At 44.5% G+C, this 23,953-nt stretch overlaps 1 pseudogene; it reads left to right on the top strand.

Moving 5' to 3' along the window:
• Positions 1 to 5,537: 5,537 nt before the first annotated feature.
• LOC119359613 lies at positions 5,538 to 9,250 on the top strand (annotated as a pseudogene).
• The last annotated feature ends 14,703 nt before the right edge of the window (positions 9,251 to 23,953 follow it).

Below are 23,953 nucleotides of genomic sequence, written 5' to 3'. Positions count from 1 at the left end.
CATTCTCTAGAGTTTCCTTGTAATCAGCCGCACGAAGCCACATCTCCTCAAACCTGAAACCATGCTGAACTGGAGAGGCCTGCCGCTGTAGAGAAGGACGGTCCAGCCTAATCAGGATGGGGTAATGATCCGAAGTTGTAGAGATTACATTTTCCACACTGCAGTCTTCAAATAATCCGGAGAAGGCTCCATTCGCCACTGCCCTATCGAGACGGCACTTGACATGGCTGTCGGGATCCTGCTTGTTCGACCATGTAAACTTGGGTCCCAAGAAGCCCAAATCTGCAAGCCCACAATCCATCAAGCAATCTCTAAAGGCAGCGATCTAAGAATCAGAACGGTCCCTAGGACCACAGTGTTCGTCCTGAGAGAGGACCTCGTTGAAATCTCCGCAACAGATCCATGGGCCCTCCCAGGCCGGTTTCAAGCGTCTTAGGAGCTCCCAGAACTGGTGTCTGTCCTGCCATCTTGGTTCCCCATAGATGAAAGACGCCCGCCAGGGTACACCATCCTCCAATCTCACACAAACATCAATACACCGTTTGTTGGCCGCTTTCACATCAACAGTAGTAGTTGACGACCAGAAAAGCACAAGGCCCCCGCTGAGACCCTCGCTGCCCACGGCAAAGCAGCCCGTAAACCCTAGAGACCACATAAAATTCCTCACACGAGAGTCCCTCATCTTCGTCTCCGAAAGAAAGAGGAGGGAGGGGCGGTAAAGCTTCACAAGCCAGGGAAGCTCGCCAACTGTCGAGTCCGACCCCAAGCCTCGACAGTTCCAACAAATAATACTCATTGCGTCTGGCGGGGCTGCCCTGCAGCCTCCACTGGATCCGCCGATCGAGATATTGAGACACGTTGTTTCTTGTTAGATTCCACATCGGTGACCTGAACTTCGGAAGTACAAGCCGCGTTGGACACCGGAGCCACTACCAGGGCCAACACATTAGCATCCGCCTGCTTCGGCTCAGATGTCGAGGACAAAGGAAGTGCTTTGGCAGATTTCCTCTTCTGACCTGTAGTTGTCATTTTCTCATTTGATTTCGGAAATAGCTCCTTATCAACAGAACCTCTTCCCCTCCCGCGACCACAGGAGGAAGGACCACGGCCACGGCCCCTGGACCCTCGCTTAGGAGGGGAGGAAACCTCACCATCCACTTCTGCAACGTTAGCTTGGCCTTTAGGATTGGCATGGCTCGATGAAGACAACCTTGCACCACCTGCCCTGCCATCACCCCCAGCTGACGTTGATGAACTACTAGATCGTGATCCACCCGATTTCCTGGAGGTGACATCGGCCACACACAGTTTCTTAGCAGCATAAGGGAGCTCCCCATTGTCATCTCTGATGCCAGGACTTGGACATAAGATTGAAGAGTGCCCCAGGCGCCCACATGAGAAGCAGTAAAAAGGAAGACGCTCGTACATCACTGAGTAGGTATCTGTGGATTTGAGCCTGGCCGAGGTCACAGTCACATACCGAACAATCGGTTCTTGTACCGCAATCTCCACTCTGACCCTCATATAGCCTCCCCAGCACCGGCCATCAGAATCAGCCTCCACTTTGGAGACATGGCCAATTGTCTTGGCAAACTCCATTCCCAGCTTTGATTTCATCAACCTTGGCGGCAAATTCATGATCCGAGCCCAGATGGCAAGGCTGTCAAACTAAACCTGAAGGGGTGGGGTGTTCTGATCAAACACTTTGAGAAGAACAACATGTTTGCCCACCATCCACGGCGAGCCCTCGATCACCCGAGCTCTATCTGCTTGGGTGCCAAATTCAGCAACAAAAACATTGTCCCCGGAAGGGTGGAACAGCAAACCTTTCGGGTTGCCCCACGCCGGCCTCATCGCCGACGAGATCGTCTGAATATGGAGAGTGTTGGGGGAAAGCACCTTCCCTACCAGCGCGCAATCTGGGTGCACCAAATCGGCGTCATCCTCGTCATCCAGAACCACCAGGAGCGCCTCCACCGCAGTGAGACGCAGACGCTCCATCATAGTTTCCACGCGATCCACAGAGCATGAACCCCCCGTCGATGGTGATGGAACAGCAACCGCCGCCGCCTTCCCATCGCTCGGCAGCGCCCGGACATGGGAGTTGCAGCCTCCGCCCGGCGCAGAGAAATCAGCCCCAAGGGCATCATGCTCCAGCCCCGCACTTACCCCCTCCATGCGAGCGCCGGCAGCCCCCAATCGCGCCGCTGCCAAGGGTGGGTAGCGTTGCCAGGAACGCCCCTGAGTCACCCCGAACAGCGGCGAGAAGGAGAAGACCACGAGTGCCCCAATGAGGCGGGGGATTAGCAGGATTGAGGGTGGAAAGGATTGGATCGGCAATCAGAATCGCGGATCCAGACTACGATCAACCCTAGGAAACCGCCAATCGCCCTAGCGATGCGATAGCCTGGGGAACATGGCCGTGTCCATAAGCAACTGACGCTATTACTCTTACGAGATAGATTTTGCTGCGGTTTGATAGTAATCCAGTAGTAATGCAATTACTACCTAGCAAGCATATAATAGCTTGTAGTAGTAGTTTAGTTAGGTAGTAAAAATAGAGAAGTTGGTAGTAAAGCAATTACTATGTACTCTAGTTTTCTTTACATAAATTACTATGTAGCTAGCACTTAATAAAAATTGGCTCGTTCCAAGTCGTAACACAATTACCATCTAGTAGTACTTTTGGCAAGAGTTTTATAGTAGTAACACAATTACCAGTTTTGCACCAACGCTGCTACACACACGACAAATCTGAACGATTTTCAGACGACAGAGTACATCAAGCCGTCCATGCATAGACCAAACACTGGATAGCACCGTTAATTCCTCCGTCGTCCAAAGTTCGTGCGATGAACTGTCGTCCGCATAGTAGTTTTGGTTTTGCACGTACTATTACTAGTAGGCCAGTAGTAACACGGTTACTATTTTACATGTAGTTTTACTAGTAGACTGGTGGTGTCGAAGAGCAGTGCGTGCAGGGTTAACCTTTTAATCTCGTTACGATCTTTTGCCTTGGGTTTTACTAATAGTGGGCATGGTAGGAGGCTAGTACTGAGCAGTAACCATTTTATTTTTGTTATCCTTTCTGTCATGTTGTTTTACGACTAGACGGAGGTGTGATGTGCGGTAGTCGGTGACGAGTGGCTTGCGAGCGGGCGGAGCGGGTGGGCGGTGACAAGTTATTCTTCACCCGAGGTAATCTTACGATCATTTCATAATTAAATTATGTTTAAAATTCAAATAGTTACATTCCTATTGATTCACTACGTAAAATTTGATATAAGAAAATAAAAATATAGGTCATAAGACAAGAAAGTTTATAGTTTATGTGTATTTTAGACTATGTATTTATGTTTGTAATTTTACATAATATAAAATATTTTTTACGGCGATTATATATTTTCTTACGGTCTCTTTTTACGTCGGAAATAAGACAAAACTTACGGAACGTAAAATTATGATGCATTGATGATAAAATAGAGGGGGGTTGAAGAATAACTATTCCTCACCCAGGGTGACGAATAGCGCGACCCTAGGTAAAAATATATATTTCATAAATAAATTACATTTGAAATACAAATAGTTACATTCATATTGATTCACTGCAAAAAAATTGGCATAAAAAAATATGGGTCATAACACCAGAAAAATTGCATTTTATGTACATTTTACACTATGTTTTTTACATTTGTAATTTTACATAACATAAAATATTTTTTACGGTGATTATATATATTTTTACGTTCTCTTTTTACATCTGAAATAAGAAAAAAAATACGGAATGTAAAATTACGATGCATTGATGTAAAAATAGAGTGGGTGAAGAATAATTATTCCTCACCCAGGGTAAATGACATTGGCACTGGGCATATGATAAACTATAGCCATATTTGCACCGAGCATCGTCTTTTACTCCCTCTGATGCATAACAACTGTTGCAGTTTTGAAGTAATTTCAACTAACTTTAGTTCAAAACTATGCCTTCTTTGGGGATCAGAGGAAGTACAAAATTTAGGACGCCAATAAATGTTACACATGTGGGCGTTAGGGAGTCTGCCCACACATTTTGTGTGGTGTATAAGAAGAATAGCCCACATACCTACGTATGGGCAAAACAAATAATGCACACACACTTTTTTCCCACCCGATCCTTCTCACACGCCCACACGCCCCGTACGTCAGACCTCGTACCTCGTGGTCCCACACACCCCACGTAACAGTCACCGTGCGTCCCGCAGTTGCCATGGTCCAGACCCTCGTTCATGTTCGTTTAACTGTAGTTGCCATGTCGCTGAACTTCGGTTGCCATGTCGGACAACTACAGTTGCCATGGTTGCTCAACTGCAGTTGCCATGTATGGTCTGGTCTACTGCAGTTGCCATGTATGGTCTGGTCTACTGCAGTTGCCATGATTTCAAAATTTTAGGAGTTGCCACCCACTAACACTAGGCAGTTGCCGTGTAGCACTAAAAAAGCATGGCAAAAAAGCATGTTCGGGTAAAAGAGAGAGTTGCCGTGTGCTCGCAAGCACGCTAGGGCAGTTGCCATGTAAAGACAAAGAGTTGTCATCTGCTTACGTGCATGCTAGGGTAGTTGTCATGTACCATGCAAAAACACATGACAACTCAATTAAAAGAGAGTTGCCATCTGCTTACAAGCAAAGCTAGGGCAGTTGCCATGTACCCTACAGAAACACATGGTAACTGCCAGCTTTGGGTGTGGGCGAGGAGACGGCCGTGTGGGCGAAGTGATAAACGCCCACACACCAGCCCTCTCTGCGTGTGTGAAAACTGGTGTGTGGGGCGAATTGCTAAACCCCACACACCAACCCTCGTGTGATGAAAAAGGACGTGTGGGCGACCGGATGAATGCCCACACATCAGGTTAGTCCTACGTGGACACAAAAACTGCTAGAACGTGACAAGATTCGTGCAGAATTGGTTGGACGAGAATCCATACATGTGGACGAGTTGCCAGACGTCCATATGTGTGGGCGTTAGTGTTTTCGCAAAATTTAAATAGTCCATGTATGTTTGAACAGGCTGACGTAGCTGGAGCCAGCATCTTGGCACGCTCGGCAGACTCCTATGAGTCGCTACGCCATGACCCAGCCATCTGATTAAGCACTATACTAGTACAGCCACGAGAAATGCCCGTGTCCGTGTGTATTGGCTGATGCGGTAGCTAGCCGCGTGCTGACGATCCAGCTGCAGCTAGAGTCAGTCAGAGCGCGCGCGCATGGTACAGGAGCAGCACAGCCCACCGATCTGCAGCAGTTCTCTTCCTTCATGCGAGCAATTCCAAAAAATCAACACATCCCGAGCCTGTGTCGTCCCCATCACTCTGATCGCCACTCAGAGACAGCAGTTCCAAAAATGAACACATGCGAGCATGTGTTCTTGGTCTCTAGCACATAAAAAACACTACACATGGTTCCCTGCCATCTCATCTCAGAAGAAGAAATTATTGGGCCAGATTGGTTTTTCTGCTAGATACCGGCCTATATAGGTGGTGCCAAGGGAAGCCTTTGACGCTGCAACATAGCCTCTGTCATTACTCCATATGGCTGCAAGAGCAGTGGCGGCGGCTGTCCTCCCGCTTCTCCTTCTTGTTGTCGCCACCAGCGCCTACGGCGGCGCCCATGGTCGGCGGCCGATAAGCCGGAGGAGCTTCCCCAAGGGCTTCCTCTTTGGGACGGCCACCTCGTCCTATCAGGTTTCCGCTCGCTGTTCCTTCGTTGATCCATGGGTAGAGTAGGTCGTTGGTTTCATTTGTTAGTTCAGCACAATTTGTTAGCATGAAAGCTGTAGCATAACCTGATGCTGCGTGGCCGGACTCTTAGGAATACAATCAAAAGTTAAAACAGGGTATGTTCTTGGAAATGCATGGACGGAGCAGGAAAAAATGGTCTGGAATTATGGATGATAGTAACAAGTTGGAGAAAACTAACTGTACTCAAGTTCAGCATATATGAGTTGAGTTAGAAAGATTGTTTTGCCGTGGTGATTACCTCCGGCCTCTTCTCTATTTATATTCACGTACATGGTACAGGATAGATACAGGTAGTTAGGATTACAACGTGTGCTGGGATTAGATAAGAATGACCCGCACAACAAACTTAATCTAATCCTAACTATACAACTTGACGTACACGTTTAACAAGTTGATCCTTGATCTGGACCCAGCAGTGATTGGCCAATTGTCTCTCTACATTATGAAATCTTCGGTTCTGGATCTGGTCTCCTCTTAGAATTATTTAACGATATCTACATTATTGGACATTCACATGCATGCAGTATGAGGGTGGGGCAATGGAGGGGGGCAGGGGACCAAGCATCTGGGACAACTTCACTCACCAGCACCCAGGCATGTATATACATCTTCTACACGCAGCGTCTATATCTTTTTATAGAAAAATGTTCAGCACTCAGGAACATTATCAAAGGCCTTTTTAGGGAGTGAGAGCAACAGAAATTAGATTTTTATTTATTTCACAGCATGAAATTTTCATAAAGTCTTACCAAATTTCCATGTCCAAATTTTTAGTTTTGTTGACAACCAGGCCATTCTATTGACCAATGGTGTGATAACCAGGAAAGTAATTTTCATTTCAAACTGAAGTTCAGAGTAGCCTTTTTCTCATAAAGGTTAAAAACTTTGGCAGATAAAATCGCCGATAGAAGCAATGGGGATGTGGCAGTGGACTCCTACCATCTTTATAAGGTAGGGATAGTTTATATGTCCTGCTTTTTAATTAGATCTTTAAGATTTGTCATAAATCATGTGCTCAAAGTTGTTGATTAAGATCATACTGTGACAAGATCTTTGAATATCAGTTCCAATCCAACAAGAAGAAACTAGGTAGTACTGATCCTAATTTGCCAAAACGCAGGAAGATGTGCGCCTCATGAAGGATATGGGAATGGACGCATACAGGTTCTCCATCTCATGGACAAGAATTCTTCCAGGTATGATATTTTCAGACTCAATACTTACCACTCTCATTTTTGTTCTCAACTAGAATATTCTGCACTATCTTGCCATTTCCTAATTTATATAATTTATATATTATGTTCACATTGATCATATAATGTCTTAATGCATGACAGATGGAACTCTGAAAGGTGGAGTCAACCGAGAAGGCATCAAGTATTACAATAACTTGATCGATGAGCTGCTGTCCAAAGGTAGGCCGTCTAACTGTCAGTATTTAATTAGGTTATCCAATTTATCAAACTGCATGGGGCATCAGGTCCTTTATTTCATCATACAATTTTTAAGATTTTAAATCTTTATATACCTGCAGGGGTGCAACCATTTGTGACCCTTTTCCACTGGGACTCTCCACAGGGATTGGAAGACAAATATGGAGGATTTCTTAGCCCTAATATCATGTAAGTCAACCACTATTTATCTTCTAAAAATCTGTATACATTAACTTGCAAAATAACCAACTGACACTGGTGCAGAAATGACTACAAAGATTATGCTGAAGTCTGCTTCAGAGAATTCGGAGATCGGGTGAAGCACTGGATCACGTTCAACGAGCCCTGGTCCTTCTGTGTCACAGGTTATGAAAGGGGCGTATTTGCACCGGGCCGGTGTTCGCCCTGGGAGAAGGCAAACTGCAGTGCCGGAGATTCAGGAAGGGAGCCGTACACTGCAGCCCACCATCAGATACTCGCTCATGCAGCAGCCGCTAGATTGTATAAACAGAAATATAAGGTGACTGACCCAGCCCTTCATCATATATATCATGCAGTTGCGGTTCATCCATGAACGTGTTGATTGATATGATGCACATCGATGAAATGCAGGCCGTGCAGAAGGGGAAGATCGGAATAAGTTTGGTGTCAAACTGGTTCACTCCCTTGTCTCGTTCAAAATCAAGTGTCATCGCGACGAGACGCGCCATAGAATTCATGCTTGGATGGTAAACTCTCTACGTGTGATTCCTGTGTAATTTCATTTAGAAGTTTAGAAAAGAATGCAGATTGACCTCACCAAGAATAAAACCCCTGTAGGTTTTTGGACCCGCTCGCCAGAGGAGACTACCCTGGGAGCATGAAAGAATTGGTCGGAAACCGTCTGCCGCGGTTCACCAAAAAACAGTCTAAATTGGTGAAGGGTTCATTCGACTTCATTGGAATCAACTACTATACTACAAACTACGCGGATAGCCTTCCTCTATCAAATGGCCTGAGGAACAGCTACTCTACAGATGCTCAAGCTAATCTGACCGGTGAGTTGATCTTTCTTTTCTTTTCTTGAAAGAAAGACAGGTGAGTTGATCACTCTCAGTCAATGATCAATCTGTCTCTGTTCTTGTTTGCCAGCCTAACAATGTTAAGCAAATGACCCCGTTTTAGCAAAACATGCTAACATTGCCCAATTATATCAGGTGTCCGAAATGGTGTCCCCATAGGTCCTCAGGTAACTTGCAACTTACCCACATATAAACAAGCAAATCTTCCGTCAGTTTTCTCCCCACTTTCTTTGTCTGGTGGTTCAGTTGACCGAGTAAGTGACATGCATTTAGGCTGCTTCACCTTGGCTCTACGTCTACCCTAAAGGGTTCCATGATCTTCTACTTTATCTCAAGGAGAAGTACCGCAATCCGCTCGTCTACATCACTGAAAATGGCAAGTACATTTTCCTCCCCTGGAAAATGGTGAGGAACCAGGTTGAAACTTATCTGAAAAATTATGTGTCTTCTCTCTATATTTTAGGCGTTGATGAAGCCAACAACAAGAGCCTACCACTCGAGGAAGCTCTCAAGGACGATGCCAGGATAGAGTACCACCACATGCACCTTGATGCCCTGCTGAGTGCGATCAGGTCAGAGCTAGCACCTTGACTTTTACAATCCAACTATGTCAAGACATCAACTGAGAGTTCATTGTGCTGATTTTACTACAGGGATGGGGCGAACGTGAAGGGGTACTTCGCGTGGTCGCTGTTAGACAATTTTGAGTGGGCGAGCGGGTACACGGTGCGCTTCGGGTTACACTTTGTGGACTACAACCATGGTCGGAAGCGGTACCCCAAGCGCTCCGCCGGATGGTTCAAAAGGTTCCTCAAGAGATGATTTCACAAATAAACTAGAAACCAGCAAGAAATTATGGATGCATTGTATTTGGGGTTCACTTCAGCACCCCTTTTAATTGAATCATTGGTGGAGATTAAAACATACTCCTTCGTATGGTGAGAGGCCCATTTGGAATAAAGGAATTTTGTTGGAATTTCATAGGAATGAAATCATATAGGAAATGTTTCCTATGGGCCCATTGGATTGTAGTATTGACTTTGAAAATTTCTATGGGAGTTCTTCCTCCCCTTCACATTTTGGAGGATTCTTAACATTTTTTCAAACCTCATGTGCTCACTTCCATTGAGAAGTCCATGGGAGCCGTTCTCTTCTTGAAGGCACCGTCGCGGTAGCCCTTTGTCTTTCGTGGTGCTCCGGATGTAGACCCCGATCCTTTGGATTGAACGGTGGCGGCGCTTTGGTGTTGTGCCCTTCGTCTCTTCGCGGTGGCACAGCCAAGTTTGAGAGCTCTGTCGACTCTTAATGATGCTCTATTTGTCCAATTGTTGTTTGCTCTGAGTTGTCTGGGATGGTGTTTTTGTTCGTCGACTCCTTTGTATCTTGTCTTGGTTGTGTGTTTGTGGTGGCGTGTTGTATACGAGTGTCAGTATGTTGATCGTAGCTTTATATAAACCGGGCCACAAGTTCGGTAGAAGGGAAAGAAGCCCACTGGTCGATTAACACGGCACACCCCTGTCACCAAGAAAAAACTGCCACGAGAAGAATAAACTGTTTTGCTAAATAGAAGTCGCATGAGATTATTTTTTACCAAGATTATTCAATGTGGGACCAGGCACTATGCCGTTCTTCGTTAGTTCAGCATACCAGGCACTATGCCGTTCTCCATTAGTTCAGCATACCAGGCACTATGCCGCACAGGGCGAAAGCCTAGTTCGGAAGAGTTCTTTGTTAGTTCAGCAGAGCTGCAAACGAGTCGAGTTTGAACGAGTTGGACTTGGCTCAGCTTAACTCATATTAAAATTGGAGCGAGCTCATACTGAGTGAAGCTCAAGGTTGAGTTATAGAATATGACTCATGCCCAACTTGTAACAATCTCGAGCTAGTTTCTAGCTAAATGAAACGATAAAAATTGTAAAATCTACAATTATTATTCTAAATAGATAAGGCACAACATGACATAAAAAGGCACTACAAAATATTATTCCAATCAAAATATTATTCAGATATCCTTCATTTATTTATAAACTATAGTACCAACTAGATGACGTGAAAGTGAAAAAAAGGCTAACTCCAACTGAAGGTACGTCCGTCTCATCATGCTCGGGAGAGCTCATCTTCGTTGATGAAAGAAAAGAAAAATGAAGGTGCATATGCTTGAGAACTTTTGCCAAAAATAACAGGATGTTTAACATACGGCCGACCACGTACAATAATAAGGTCTAAATTTTCTCTAGACTTAATTAAGCTTCCATGTTGCTAGTAAATAGATAAAATGGAAAGAAAAAAAAAATTCTAGATGACCTATATGGTAATAAATTATCCTATTTCCTTTTAATATATGACATGATCATTTAACATAATGATATTATACCGAGCTATCAAGCTAAAATCGAGCAAGTCAGTATTGGCTCAAGATCGGCTCGTTTCTCGACCGATCTACAGAAAGTGTTCGTACTCAGCTCGTTTTTTTAAGTCGATCTCGAGTCGAGTCAAAAAAACGAGTCGATCTCGAGCGGCTCACGAGCCTTGAGCTTTTCTTGCCGCCCTATATACGAGGCATTATGTCGTTTGCCGACCATATAGTGGCTATATCCACTCTGCAAGGCGCCCGTTGAAGGAAATATGCCCTATAGGCAATAATAAAGTTATTATTTATTTCCTTATATCATGATAAATGTTTATTATTCATGCTAGAATTGTATTAACCGGAAACATAATACATGTGTGAATACATAGACAAACAGAGTGTCACTAGTATGCCTCTACTTGACTAGCTCGTTGATCAAAGATGGTTTTATTTCCTAACCATAGACATGAGTTGTCATTTGATTAACGGGATCACATCATTAGGAGAATGATGTGATTGACTTCACCCATTCCGTTAGCTTAGCACTCGATCGTTTAGTTTGTTGCTATTGCTTTCTTCATGACTTATACATGTTCCTATGACTATGAGATTATGCAACTCCCGTTTACCGGAGGAACACTTTGTGTGCTATCAAATGTCACAACGTAACTTGGTGATTATAAAAGTGCTCTACAGGTGTCTCTGAAGGTACTTGTTGGGTTGACGTATTTCGAGATTAGGATTTGTCACTCCGATTGTCGGAGAGGTATCTCTGGGCCCTCTCGGTAATGCACATGACCTAAGCCTTGTAAGCATTGCAACTAATGAGTTAGTTGCGAGATGATGTATTACGAAATGAGTAAAGAGACTTGCCGGTAACGAGATTGAACTAGGTATTGAGATGCCGACGATCGAATCTCGGGCAAGTAACATACCGATGACAAAGGGAACAACGTACGGTCTGACCGATAAAGATCTTCGTAGAATATGTAGGAGTCAATATGAGCATTCAGGTTCAACTATTGGTTATTGACCGGAAACGTGTCTCGGTCATGTCTACATAGTTCTCGAACCCGTAGGGTCCGCACGCTTAACGCTAAGATAACAGTTATATTATGAGTTTATGTGTTTTGATGTACCGAAGGAGTTCGGAGTCCCGGATGAGATCGGGGACATGACGAGGAGTCTTGAAATGGTTGAGACGTAAAGATCGATATATTGGACGACTATATTCGGACTTCGGAAAGGTTCCGAGTGATTCGGGTATTTTTCGAAGTACCGGAGAGTTACGGGAATTCACCGGGGAGTATATGGGCCTTATTGGGCCATACGGGAATAGAGGAGAGAGGCCAAAAGGAAGGAGGTCTGCGCCCCCCTCTGCTCCGAATTGGACAAGGGGTGCAGCCCCCTTTTCCTTCTCCCTCTCCTCCTCTTTCCTTCTCTCCTACTCCAACAAGGAAAGGAGGAGTCCTACTCCCGGTAGGAGTAGGACTCCCCCCTTGGCGCGCCCTCCTCCTAGGCCGGCCGCCTCCCCCCTTGCTTTTTTATATACATGGGCAGGGGGGCACCTCTAGACACACAAGTTAATCATCTCTTAGCCGTGTGCGGTGCCCCCTCCACCATAGTCCACCTCGATAATACTGTAGCGGTGCTTAGGTGAAGCCCTGCGTCGGTAGAACATCAACATCGTCACCACGCCGTCGTGCTGACGAAACTCTCCCTCAACACTCGGCTGGATCGTGAAGGAAATATGCCCTAGAGGCAATAATAAAGTTATTATTTTATTTCCTTATATCATGATAAATGTTTATTATTCATGCTAGAATTGTATTATCCCGAAACATAATACTTGTGTGAATACATAGACAAACTAAACGTCACTAGTGTGCCTCTACTTGACTAGCTCGTTAATCAAAGATGGTTACGTTTCCTAACCATAGACATGTGTTGTCATTTGATTAACGGGATCACATCATTAGGAGAATGATGTGATTGACATGACCCATTCCATTAGCTTAGCACCCGATCGTTTAGTATGTTGCTATTGCTTTCTTCATGACTTATACATGTTCCTATGACTATGAGATTATGCAACTCCCGTTTACCGGAGGAATACTTTATGTGCTACCAAACGTCACAACATAACTGGGTGATTATAAAGGTGCTCTACAGGTGTCTCCAAAGGTACATGTTGGGTTGACGTATTTCGAGATTAGGATTTGTCGCTCCGATTGTCAGAGAGGTATCTCAGGGCCCTCTCGGTAATGCACATCACATAAGCCTTGCAAGCATTGCAACTAATGAGTTAGTTGCGAGATGATGTATTACGAAACGAGTAAAGAGACTTGCCGGTAACGAGATTGAACTAGGTATTGAGATACCGACGATTGAATCTCGGGCAAGTAACATACCGATGACAAAGGGAACAAAGTATGTTATTATGCGGTCTGACCGATAAAAGATCTTCTTAGAATATATGGGAGCCAATATGAGCATCCAGGTTCCGCTATTGGTTATTGACCGGAGACATGTCTCGGTCATGTCTACATTGTTCTCGAACCCGTAGGGTCTGCACGCTTAACGTTACGATGACAGTTTCATTATGAGTTTATATATTTTGATGTATCGAAGTTTGTTCAGAGTCCCGGATGTGATCACGGACATGACGAGGAGTCTCGAAATGGTCGAGACATAAAGATTGATATATTGTAAGCCTATGTTTGGACATCGGAAGTGTTCCGGGTGAAATCGGCATTTTACCGGAGTACCGGGAGGTTACCAGAACCCCCCCGGTAACCTAATGGGCCTTAATGGGCCTAGTGGAGGAAGAGGAGAGGAGGCCTAGGGGCTGCCGCGCGCCCCTCCCCCCCAAGTCCGAATTGGACAAGGAGGGGGGCAGCGCCCCCCCTTTCCTTTCTTCCCTCTCCTCCTTCCCCCCAAGTCCTAATCCAACTAGGGAAAGGGGGGGAGTCCTACTCCCGGTAGGAGTAGGACTCCTCCGGCGCGCCTCCTCCTAGGGCCGGCCGCACCCCCTTTGCTCCTTTATATACGGGGGTAGGGGGCATCTCTAGACACACAATTTGATCCTCGTGATCGTTTTCTTAGCCGTGTGCGGTGCCCCCTTCCACCATACTCCTTGATAATATTGTAGCGGTGCTTAGGCGAAGCCCTGCGACGGTAGAACATCAAGATCGTCACCACGCCGTCGTGCTGACGGAACTCTTCCCCGACACTTTGCTGGATCGGAGTCCGGGGATCGTCATCGAGTTGAACGTGTGCTAAAACTCGGAGGTGCCGTAGTTTCGGTGCTTGATCGGTCAGGCCGTGAAGACGTACGACTACATCAACCGCGTTGTCATAACGCTTCCACTATCGGTCTACGAGGGTACGTAGACAACACTCTCCCCTCTCATTGCTATGCATCACCATGATCTTGCATGTGCGTAGGAATTTTTTTGAAATTACTACGTTCCCCAACAGTGGCATCCGAGCCTAGGTTTTATGTGTTGATGTTATATGCACGAGTAGAACACAAGTGAGTTGTGGGCGGTATAAGTCATACTGCTTACCAGCATGTCATACTTTGGTTCGGCGGTATTGTTGGATGAAGCGGCCCGGACCGACATTACGCGTACGCTTACGCGAGACTGGTTCTACCGACGTGCTTTGCACATAGGTGGCTCGCGGGTGTCAGTTTCTCCAACTTTAGTTGAACCGAGTGTGGTTACGCCCGGTCCTTGCGAAGGTTAAAACAACACCAACTTGACAAACTATCGTGTTGGTTTTTGATGCGTAGGTAAGATTGGTTCTTTCTAAGCCCATAGCAGCCACGTAAAACTTGCAACAAACAAAGTAGAGGACGTCTAACTTGTTTTTGCAGGGCATGTTGTGATGTGATATGGTCAAGGCATGATGCTAAATTTTATTGTATGAGATGATCATGTTTTGTAACCAAGTTATCGGCAACTGGCAGGAGCCATATGGTTGTCGCTTTATTGTATGCAATACAATTGCGCTGTAATGCTTTACTTTATCACTAAGCGGTAGCGATAGTCGTGGAAGCATAAGATTGGCGAGACGACAACGATGCTACGATGGTGATCAAGGTGCCGCGCCGATGACGATGGTGATCATGACGGTGCTTCGAAGATGGATATCATAAGCACAAGATGATGATGGCCATATCATATCACTTATCTTGATTGCATGTGATGTTTATCTTTTATGCATCTTATCTTGCTTTGATTGACGGTAGCATTTTAAGATGATCTCTCACTAATTATCAAGAAGTGTTCTCCCTGAGTATGCACCGTTGCAAAAGTTCTTCGTGCCGAGACACCACGTGATGATCAGGTGTGATAGGCTCTACGTTCAAATACAACGGTGGCAAAACAGTTGCACACGCGGAATACTCAGGTTATACTTGACGAGCCAAGCATATACAGATATGGCCTCGTAACACGGAGACCGAAAGGTCGAGCATGAATCATATAGTAGATATGATCAATATAGTGATGTTCACCATTGAAAACTACTCCATTTCACGTGATGATCAGTTATGGTTTAGTTGATTTGGATCACGTGATCACCTAGAAGATTAGAGGGATGTCTTTCTAAGTCGGAGTTCTTAAGTAATATGATTAATTGAACTTAAATTTATCATGAACTATGTACCTGATAGTATCTTGCTTGTTTATAGATAGATGGCCCGTGCTGTTGTTCCGTTGAATTTTAATGCGTTCCTTGAGAAAGCAATGTTGAAACATGATGGTAGCAATTATACGAACTGGGTCCGTAACTTGAGGATTATCCTCATTGCTGCACAGAAGAATTACGTCCTGGAAGCACCGCTGGGTGCCAAGCCTGCTGCTGATGCAACTGACGATGTTAAGAACGTCTGGCAGAGCAAAGCTGATGACTACTCGATAGTTGAATGTGCCATTCTTTACGGCTTAGAACCGTGTCTTCAACGATGTTTTGAACGTCATGGAGCATATGAGATGTTCCAGGAGTTGAAGCTAATATTTCAAGCAAATGCCCGGATTGAGAGATATGAAGTCTCCAATAAGTTCTATAGCTGCAAGATGGAGGAGAACAGTTCTGTCAGTGAGCATATACTCAACATGTCTGGGTATAATTATCACTTGATTCAACTGGGAGTTAATCTTCCGGATGATTGCGTCATTGACATAATTCTCCAATCACTTCCACCTACCTACAAGAGCTTCGTGATGAACTATAATATGCAAGGGATGGATAAGACAATTCCCGAGCTCTTCGCAATGCTAAAAGCTGCGGAGGTAGAAATCAAGAAGGAGCATCAAGTGTTGATGGTCAACAAGACCACTAGTTTCAAGAAAAGGGGCAAGGGGAAGAAGAAGGGGAACTTCAAGAAGAACAGCAAGCAAGTTGCTGCTCAGGAGAAGAAACCCAAGTCTGGACCTAAGCCTGAAACTGAGTGCTTCTACTGCAAGCAAACTAGTCACTGGAAGCGGAACTGCCCCAAGTATTTGGCGGATAAGAAGGATGGCAAGATGAACAAAGGTATATATGATATACATGTTATTGATGTGTACCTTACTAATGCTCGTAGTAGCACCTGGGTATTTGATACTGGTTCTGTTGCTAATATTTGCAACTCGAAACAGGGACTACGGATTAAGCGAAGATTGGCTAAGGACGAGGTGACGATGCGCGTGGGAAATGGTTCCAAAGTCGATGTGATCGCGGTCGGCACGCTACCTCTACATCTACCTTCGGGATTAGTATTAGAACTAAATAATTGTTATTTGGTGCCAGCGTTAAGCATGAAAATTATATCTGGATCTTGTTTGATGCGAGACGGTTATTCATTTAAATCAGAGAATAATGGTTGTTCTATTTATATGAGTAATATCTTTTATGGTCATGCACCCTTGAAGAGTGGTGTATTTTTGATGAATCTCGATAGTAGTGATACACATATTCATAATGTTGAATCCAAAAGATGTAGAGTTGATAATGATAGTGCAGCTTATTTGTGGCACTGCCGTTTAGGTCATATCGGTGTAAAGCACATGAAGAAACTCCATACTGATGGACTTTTGGAACCACTTGATTATGAATCACTTGGTACTTGCGAACCGTGCCTTATGGGCAAGATGACCAAAACACCGTTCTCCGGTACTATGGAGAGAGCAACAGATTTGTTGGAAATCATACATACAGATGTATGTGGTCCGATGAATGTTGAGGCTCGTGGCAGATATCGTTATTTTCTCACCTTCACAGATGACTTAAGCAGATATGGGTATATCTACTTAATGAAACATAAGTCTGAAATATTTGAAAAGTTCAAAGAATTTCAGAGTGAAGTTGAAAATCATCGTAACAAGAAAATAAAATTCCTACGATCTGATCGTGGAGGAGAATATTTGAGTTACGAGTTTGGTGTACATTTGAAACAATGCAGAATAGTTTCGCAACTCACGCCACCCGGAACACCACAGTGTAATGGTGTGTCCGAACGTCGTAATCGTACTTTACTAGATATGGTGCGATCTATGATGTCTCTTACTGATTTACCGCTATCGTTTTGGGGTTATGCTTTAGAGACGGCTGCATTCACGTTAAATAGGGCACCATCAAAATCCGTTGAGACAATGCCTTATGAACTGTGGTTTGGCAAGAAACCAAAGTTGTCGTTTCTGAAAGTTTGGGGCTGCAATGCTTATGTGAAAAAGCTTCAACCTGATAAGCTCGAACCCAAATCGGAGAAATGTGTCTTCATAGGATATCCAAAGGAAACTATTGGATACACCTTCTATCACTGATCCGAAGGCAAGACTTTTGTTGCTAAATTCGGAAACTTTTGAGAGAAGGAGTTTCTCTCGAAAGAAGTGAGTGGGAGGAAAGTAGAACTTGATGAGGTAACTGTACTTGCTCCCTTATTGGAAAGTAGTACATCACAGAAACCGGTTTCTATGACACCTACACCAATTAGTGAGGAAGCTAATGATGATGATCATGAAACTTCAGAACAAGATACTACTAAACCTCGTAGATCAACCAGAGTAAGATCCGCACCAGAGTGGTACAGTAATCCTGTTCTGGAAGTCATGCTACTAGATCATGATGAACCTACGAACTATGGAGAAGCGATGGTGAGCCCAGATTCCGCAAAATGGCTTGAAGCCATGAAATTTGAGATGGGATCCATGTATGAGAACAAAGTGTGGACTTTGGTTGACTTGCCCAAAGATCGGCAAGCAATTGAGAATAAATGGATCTTCAAGAAGAAGACTGACGTTGACGGTAATGTTACTGTCTACAAAGCTCGACTTGTCGCAAAAGGTTTTTGACAAGTTCAAGGGATTGACTACAATGAGACCTTCTCACCCGTAGCGATGCTTAAGTCTGTCTGAATCATGTTAGCAATTGCCGCATTTTATAATTATGAAATTTGGCAGATGGATGTAAAAACTGCATTCCTGAATGGATTTCTGGAAGAAGAGTTGTATATGATGCAGCCGGAAGGTTTTGTTGATCCAAAGGGAGCTAACAAAGTGTGCAAGCTCCAGCGATCCATTTATGGACTGGTGCAAGCCTCTCGGAGTTGGAATAAACGCTTTGATAGTGTGATCAAAGCATTTGGTTTTGTACAGACTTTTGGAGAAGCCTGTATTTACAAGAAAGTGAGTGGGAGCTCTGTAGCATTTCTGATATTATATGTAGATGACATATTACTAATCGGAAATGATATAGAATTTCTGGATAGCATAAAGGGATACTTGAATAAGAGTTTTTCAATGAAAGACCTCGGTGAAGCTGCTTACATATTGGGCATTAAGATCTATAGAGATAGATCAAGACGCTTAATTGGACTTTCACAAAGCACATACCTTGACAAAGTTTTGAAGAAGTTCAAAATGGATCAAGCAAAGAAAGGATTCTTGCCTGTGTTACAAGGTGTGAAATTGAGTAAGACTCAATGCCCGACCAATGCAGAAGATAGAGAGAAAATGAAAGATGTTCCCTATGCTTCAGCCATAGGCTCTATCATGTATGCAATGCTGTGTACCAGACCTGATGTGTGTCTTGCTATAAGTCTAGCAGGGAGGTACCAAAGTAATCCAGGAGTGGATCACTGGACATCGGTCAAAAACATCTTGAAATACCTGAAAAGGACTAAGGATATGTTTCTCATATATGAAGGTGACAAAGAGCTCATCATAAATGGTTACGTTGATGCAAGCTTTGACACTAATCCAGACGATTCTAAATCGCAAACCGGATACGTGTTTACATTAAACGGTGGAGCTGTCAGTTGGTGCAGTTCTAAACAAAGCGTTGTGGCAGGATCTACATGTGAAGCGGAGTACATAGCTGCTTCGGAAGCAGCAAACGAAGGAGTCTGGATGAAGGAGTTCATATCCCATCTAGGTGTCATACCTAGTGCATCGGGTCCAATGAAAATCTTTTGTGACAATACTGGTGCAATTGCCTTGGCAAAGGAATCCAGATTTCACAAGAGAACCAAGCACATCAAGAGACACTTCAATTCCATCCGGGATCTAGTCCAGGTGGGAGACATAGAGATTTGCAAGATACATACGGATCTGAATGTAGCAGACCCATTGACTAAGCCTGTTCCACGAGCAAAACATGATCAGCACCAAAGCTCCATGGGTGTTAGAATCATTACTGTGCAATCTAGATTATTGACTCTAGTGCAAGTGGGAGACTGAAGGAAATATTCCCTAGAGGCAATAATAAAGTTATTATTTTATTTCCTTATATCATGATAAATGTTTCTTATTCATGCTAGAATTGTATTATCTGGAAACATAATACTTGTGTGAATACATAGACAAACTAAACGTCACTAGTGTGCCTCTACTTGACTAGCTCGTTAATCAAAGATGGTTATGTTTCCTAACCATAGACATGTGTTGTCATTTGATTAACGGGATCACATCATTAGGAGAATGATGTGATTGACATGACCCATTCCATTAGCTTATCACCCGATCGTTTAGTATGTTGCTATGGCTTTCTTCATGACTTATACATGTTCCTATGACTATGAGATTATGCAACTCCCGTTTACCGGAGGAACACTTTGTGTGCTACCAAACGTCACAACGTAACTGGGTGATTATAAAGGTGCTCTACAGGTGTCTCCAAAGGTACATGTTGGGTTGGCGTATTTCGAGATTAGGATTTGTCGCTCTGATTGTCGGAGAGGTATCTCAGGGCCCTCTCAGTAATGCACATCACATAAGCCTTGCAAGCATTGCAACTAATGAGTTAGTTGTGAGATGATGTATTACGAAACGAGTAAAGAGACTTGCCGGTAACGAGATTGAACTAGGTATTGAGATACCGACGATCGAATCTCGGGCAAGTAACATACCGATGACAAAGGGAACAAAGTATGTTGTTATGTGGTCTGACCGATAAAAGATCTTCTTAGAATATGTGGGAGCCAATATGAGCATCCAGGTTCCGCTATTGGTTATTGACCGGAGACATGTCTCGGTCATGTCTACATTGTTCTCGAACCCGTAGGGTCCACACGCTTAACGTTACGATGACAGTTTCATTATGAGTTTATATATTTTGATGTACCGAAGTTTGTTCGGAGTCTCGGATGTGATCACGGACATGACGAGGAGTCTCGAAATGGTCGAGACATAAAGATTGATATATTGGAAGCCTATGTTTGGACATCGGAAGTGTTCCGGGTGAAATCGACATTTTACCGGAGTACCGGGAGGTTACCGGAACCCCCCGGTAACCTAATGGGCCTTAATGGGCCTAGTGGAGGAAGAGGAGAGGAGCCCTAGGGGCTGCCGCGTGCCCCTCCCCCCAAGTCCGAATTGGACAAGGAGGGGGGCGACACCCCCCCTTTCCTTTCTTCCCTCTCCTCCTTCCCCCCAAGTCCTAATCCAACTAGGGAAAGGGGGGGAGTCCTACTCCCGGTAGGAGTAGGACTCCTCCGGCGGGCCTCCTCCTAGGGCCGGCCGCACCCCCCTTTGCTCCTTTATATACGGGGGCAGGGGGCAACTCTAGACACACAATTTGATCCTCATGATCATTTTCTTAGCCGTGTGTGGTGCCCCCTTCCACCATACTCCTCGATAATATTGTAGCGGTGCTTAGGCGAAGCCCTGCGATGGTAGAACATCAAGATCGTCACCACGCCGTCGTACTGACGGAACTCTTCCCTGACACTTTGCTGGATCGGAGTCCGGGGATCGTCATCGAGCTGAACGTGTGCTAAAACTCGGAGTTGCCGTAGTTTCGGTGCTTGATCGATCGGGCCATGAAGACGTACGACTACATCAACCGCGTTGTCATAATGCTTCCACTATCGGTCTACGAGGGTACGTAGACAACACTCTCCCCTCTCGTTGCTATGCATCACCATGATCTTGCGTGTGCGTAGGAATTTTTTTGAAATTACTATGTTCCCCAATAGATCGGAGTTAGAGGGACGTCATCGGGCTGAACGTGTGCTGAACTCGGAGGTGCGTTCGGTACTTAATCGGTCGGATCGTGAAGACGTACGACTACATCAACCACGTTGTGCTAACGCTTCCGCTTTCGGTCTACGAGGGTACGTGGACAACACTCTCCCCTCTCGTTGCTATGCATCACCATGATCTTGCGTGTGCATAGGATTTTTTTTGAAATTACTACGTTCCCCAACAGTGGCATCTGAGCCAGGTTTTATGCGTTAATGTTATGCACGAGTAGAACACAAGTGAGTTTTGGGCGATATAAGTCATACTGCTTACCAGCATGTCATACTTTGATTCGGCGGTATTGTTGGATGAAGCGGCCCGGACCGACATTACGCGTACGCTTACACGAGATTGGTTCTACCGACGTGCTTTGCACACATGTGGCTGGCGGGTGTCAGTTTCTCCAACTTTAGTTGAACCCAGTTTGGCTACGCCCGGTCCTTGCGAAGGTTAAAACAACACCAACTTGACAAACTATCGTTGTGGTTTTGATGCGTAGGTAAGAACGGTTCTTGCTCAGCCCGTAGCAGCCACGTAAAACTTGCAACAACAAAGTAGAGGACGTCTAACTTGTTTTTGCAGGGCATGTTGTGATGTGATATGGTCAAGACATGATGAGATATAAGTTGTTGTATGAGATGATCATGTTTTGTTGAAGTTATTGGCAACTGGCAAAAGCCTTATGGTTATCTCTCTATTGCATAAGATGCAAGCACCAAATAATTGCTTTACTTTATCGCTATGCGATAGCAATAGTTGCAAGAACAATTGTTGGCGAGACAACCATGTGACGACACATTGATATAGATCAAGATGATGGAGAGCATGGTGTCATGCCGGTGACGATGGAGATCATGACGATGCTTTGGAGATGGAGATCAAAGGCACAAGATGATGATGGCCATATCATGTCACATATTTTGATTGCATGTGATGTTTATCTTTTATACATCTTATTTTGCTTAGTTCGACGGTAGCTTTATAAGATGATCTCTCACTAATTATCAAGGTGCAAGTGTTCTCCCTGAGTATGCACCGTTGCGAAAGTTCTTTGTGCTGAGACACCACGTGATGATCGGGTGTGATAGGCTCTACGTTCAAATACAACGGGTGCAAAACAGTTGCACACGCGGAATACTCAGGTTAAACTTGATGAGCCTAGCATATAACAGATATGGCCTCGGAACACGGAGACCGAAAGGTCGAGCGTGAATCATATAGTAGATATGATCAACATAGTGATGTTCACCATTGAAACTACTCCATCTCACATGATGATCGGACATGGTTTAGTTGATATGGATCACGTGATCACTTGGAAGATTAGAGGGATGTCTGTCTAAGTGGGAGTTCTTAAGTAATATGATTAATTGAACTTTAATTTATCATGAACTTAGTCCTGGTAGTATTAGCATATCTATGTTGTAGATCAATAGCTCACGTTTAGCTCCCCTGTTTTATTTTTGATATGTTCCTAGAGAAAACTAAGTTGAAAGATGTTAGTAGCAATGATGCGGATTGGATCTGTGATATGAGGATTATCCTCATTGCTGCACAGAAGAATTATGTCATTAATGCACCGCTAGATGACAGACCTATTGCAGGAGCAGATGCAGACGTTATGAATGTTTGGCTAGCTCAATATGACGACTACTTGATAGTTTAGTGCACCATGCTTAAACGGCTTAGAATCGGGACTTCAAAGACGTTTTGAACGTCATGGACCATATGAGATGTTCCAGGAGTTGAAGTTAATATTTCAAGAAAATACCCGAGTTGAGAGACATGAAGTCTCCAACAAGTTCTATAGCTAAAAGATGGAGGAGAATAGCTCAAGTACTGAGCATGTGCTCAGATTGTCTGGGTACTACAATCACTTGAATCAAGTGGGAGTTAATCTTCCAGATAAGATAGTGATTGACAGAATTCTCTAGTCACCATCACCAAATTAGTAGAACTTCGTGATGAACTATGATATGCAAGGGATAACGGAAACGATTCCCAAGCTCTTCGTGATGCTGAAATCAACGAAGGTAGAAATCAAGAAAAATATCAAGTGTTGATGGTAGATAAGACCACTAGTTTCAAGAAAAGGGCAAAGGGAAGAAGGGGAACTTTAAGAAGAACGGCAAGCAAGTTGCTGCTCAAGTGAAGAAGCCCAAGTCTGGTTTGTAACACCCCGGATATAACTTTCCCTATTTGTACTCCAACTCTTGCCGTTTCCGGCGTTAAGTTATATTTATTTCTTGGGTTCGGGTCTTTGTCTCCGTGTGTTGTTTTCTTTATCATGCATCTCATATCATGTCATCAGGTGCATTGCATTTGCATACGTGTTCATCTCATGCATTCGAGCTTTTTTCCCGTTGTCCGTTTTGCATTCCGGCGCTTCGTTCTCCTCCGGTGGTCATTTATAGATTTCTTTCGTGTGTGGGGTTTAAACATTTCCGGATTGGATCGATACTTGCCAAGCAGCCTTGGTTTACTACCGGTAGACCGCCTGTCAAGTTTCATGCCATTTGGACTTCGTTTGATACTCCAACGGTTAACCGAGGGACTGACAAGGCCTCGTGTGTGTTGCAGCCCAACACCCCTCCAATTTGGCCTAAAACCCACCAAACTCTGCTCCATGTCCTAGAGCGTTCGATCACGATCGCGTGGCCGAAAACCGCACCTCATTTGGACTCTCCTAGCTCCACTTATGCCTATAAATAGCCCCCCTCGTTTTTCGGATCTCTCTCCCTCTCCGAAACCCTAGCAAAAAAAAACAGATCCCGCCGCCGCCGGACGTGTCCGCGCCAGGCCGGACAACGTCCGCCCCGCCGCGCC

The sequence above is a fragment of the Triticum dicoccoides genome, chromosome 2A (genome assembly GCF_002162155.2).
Source record: "Triticum dicoccoides isolate Atlit2015 ecotype Zavitan chromosome 2A, WEW_v2.0, whole genome shotgun sequence".
Lineage (NCBI taxonomy): Eukaryota > Viridiplantae > Streptophyta > Magnoliopsida > Poales > Poaceae > Triticum > Triticum dicoccoides.
Note: the sequence above shows the minus strand (reverse complement) of the source record. Positions and strands in the feature narration are given on the sequence as shown.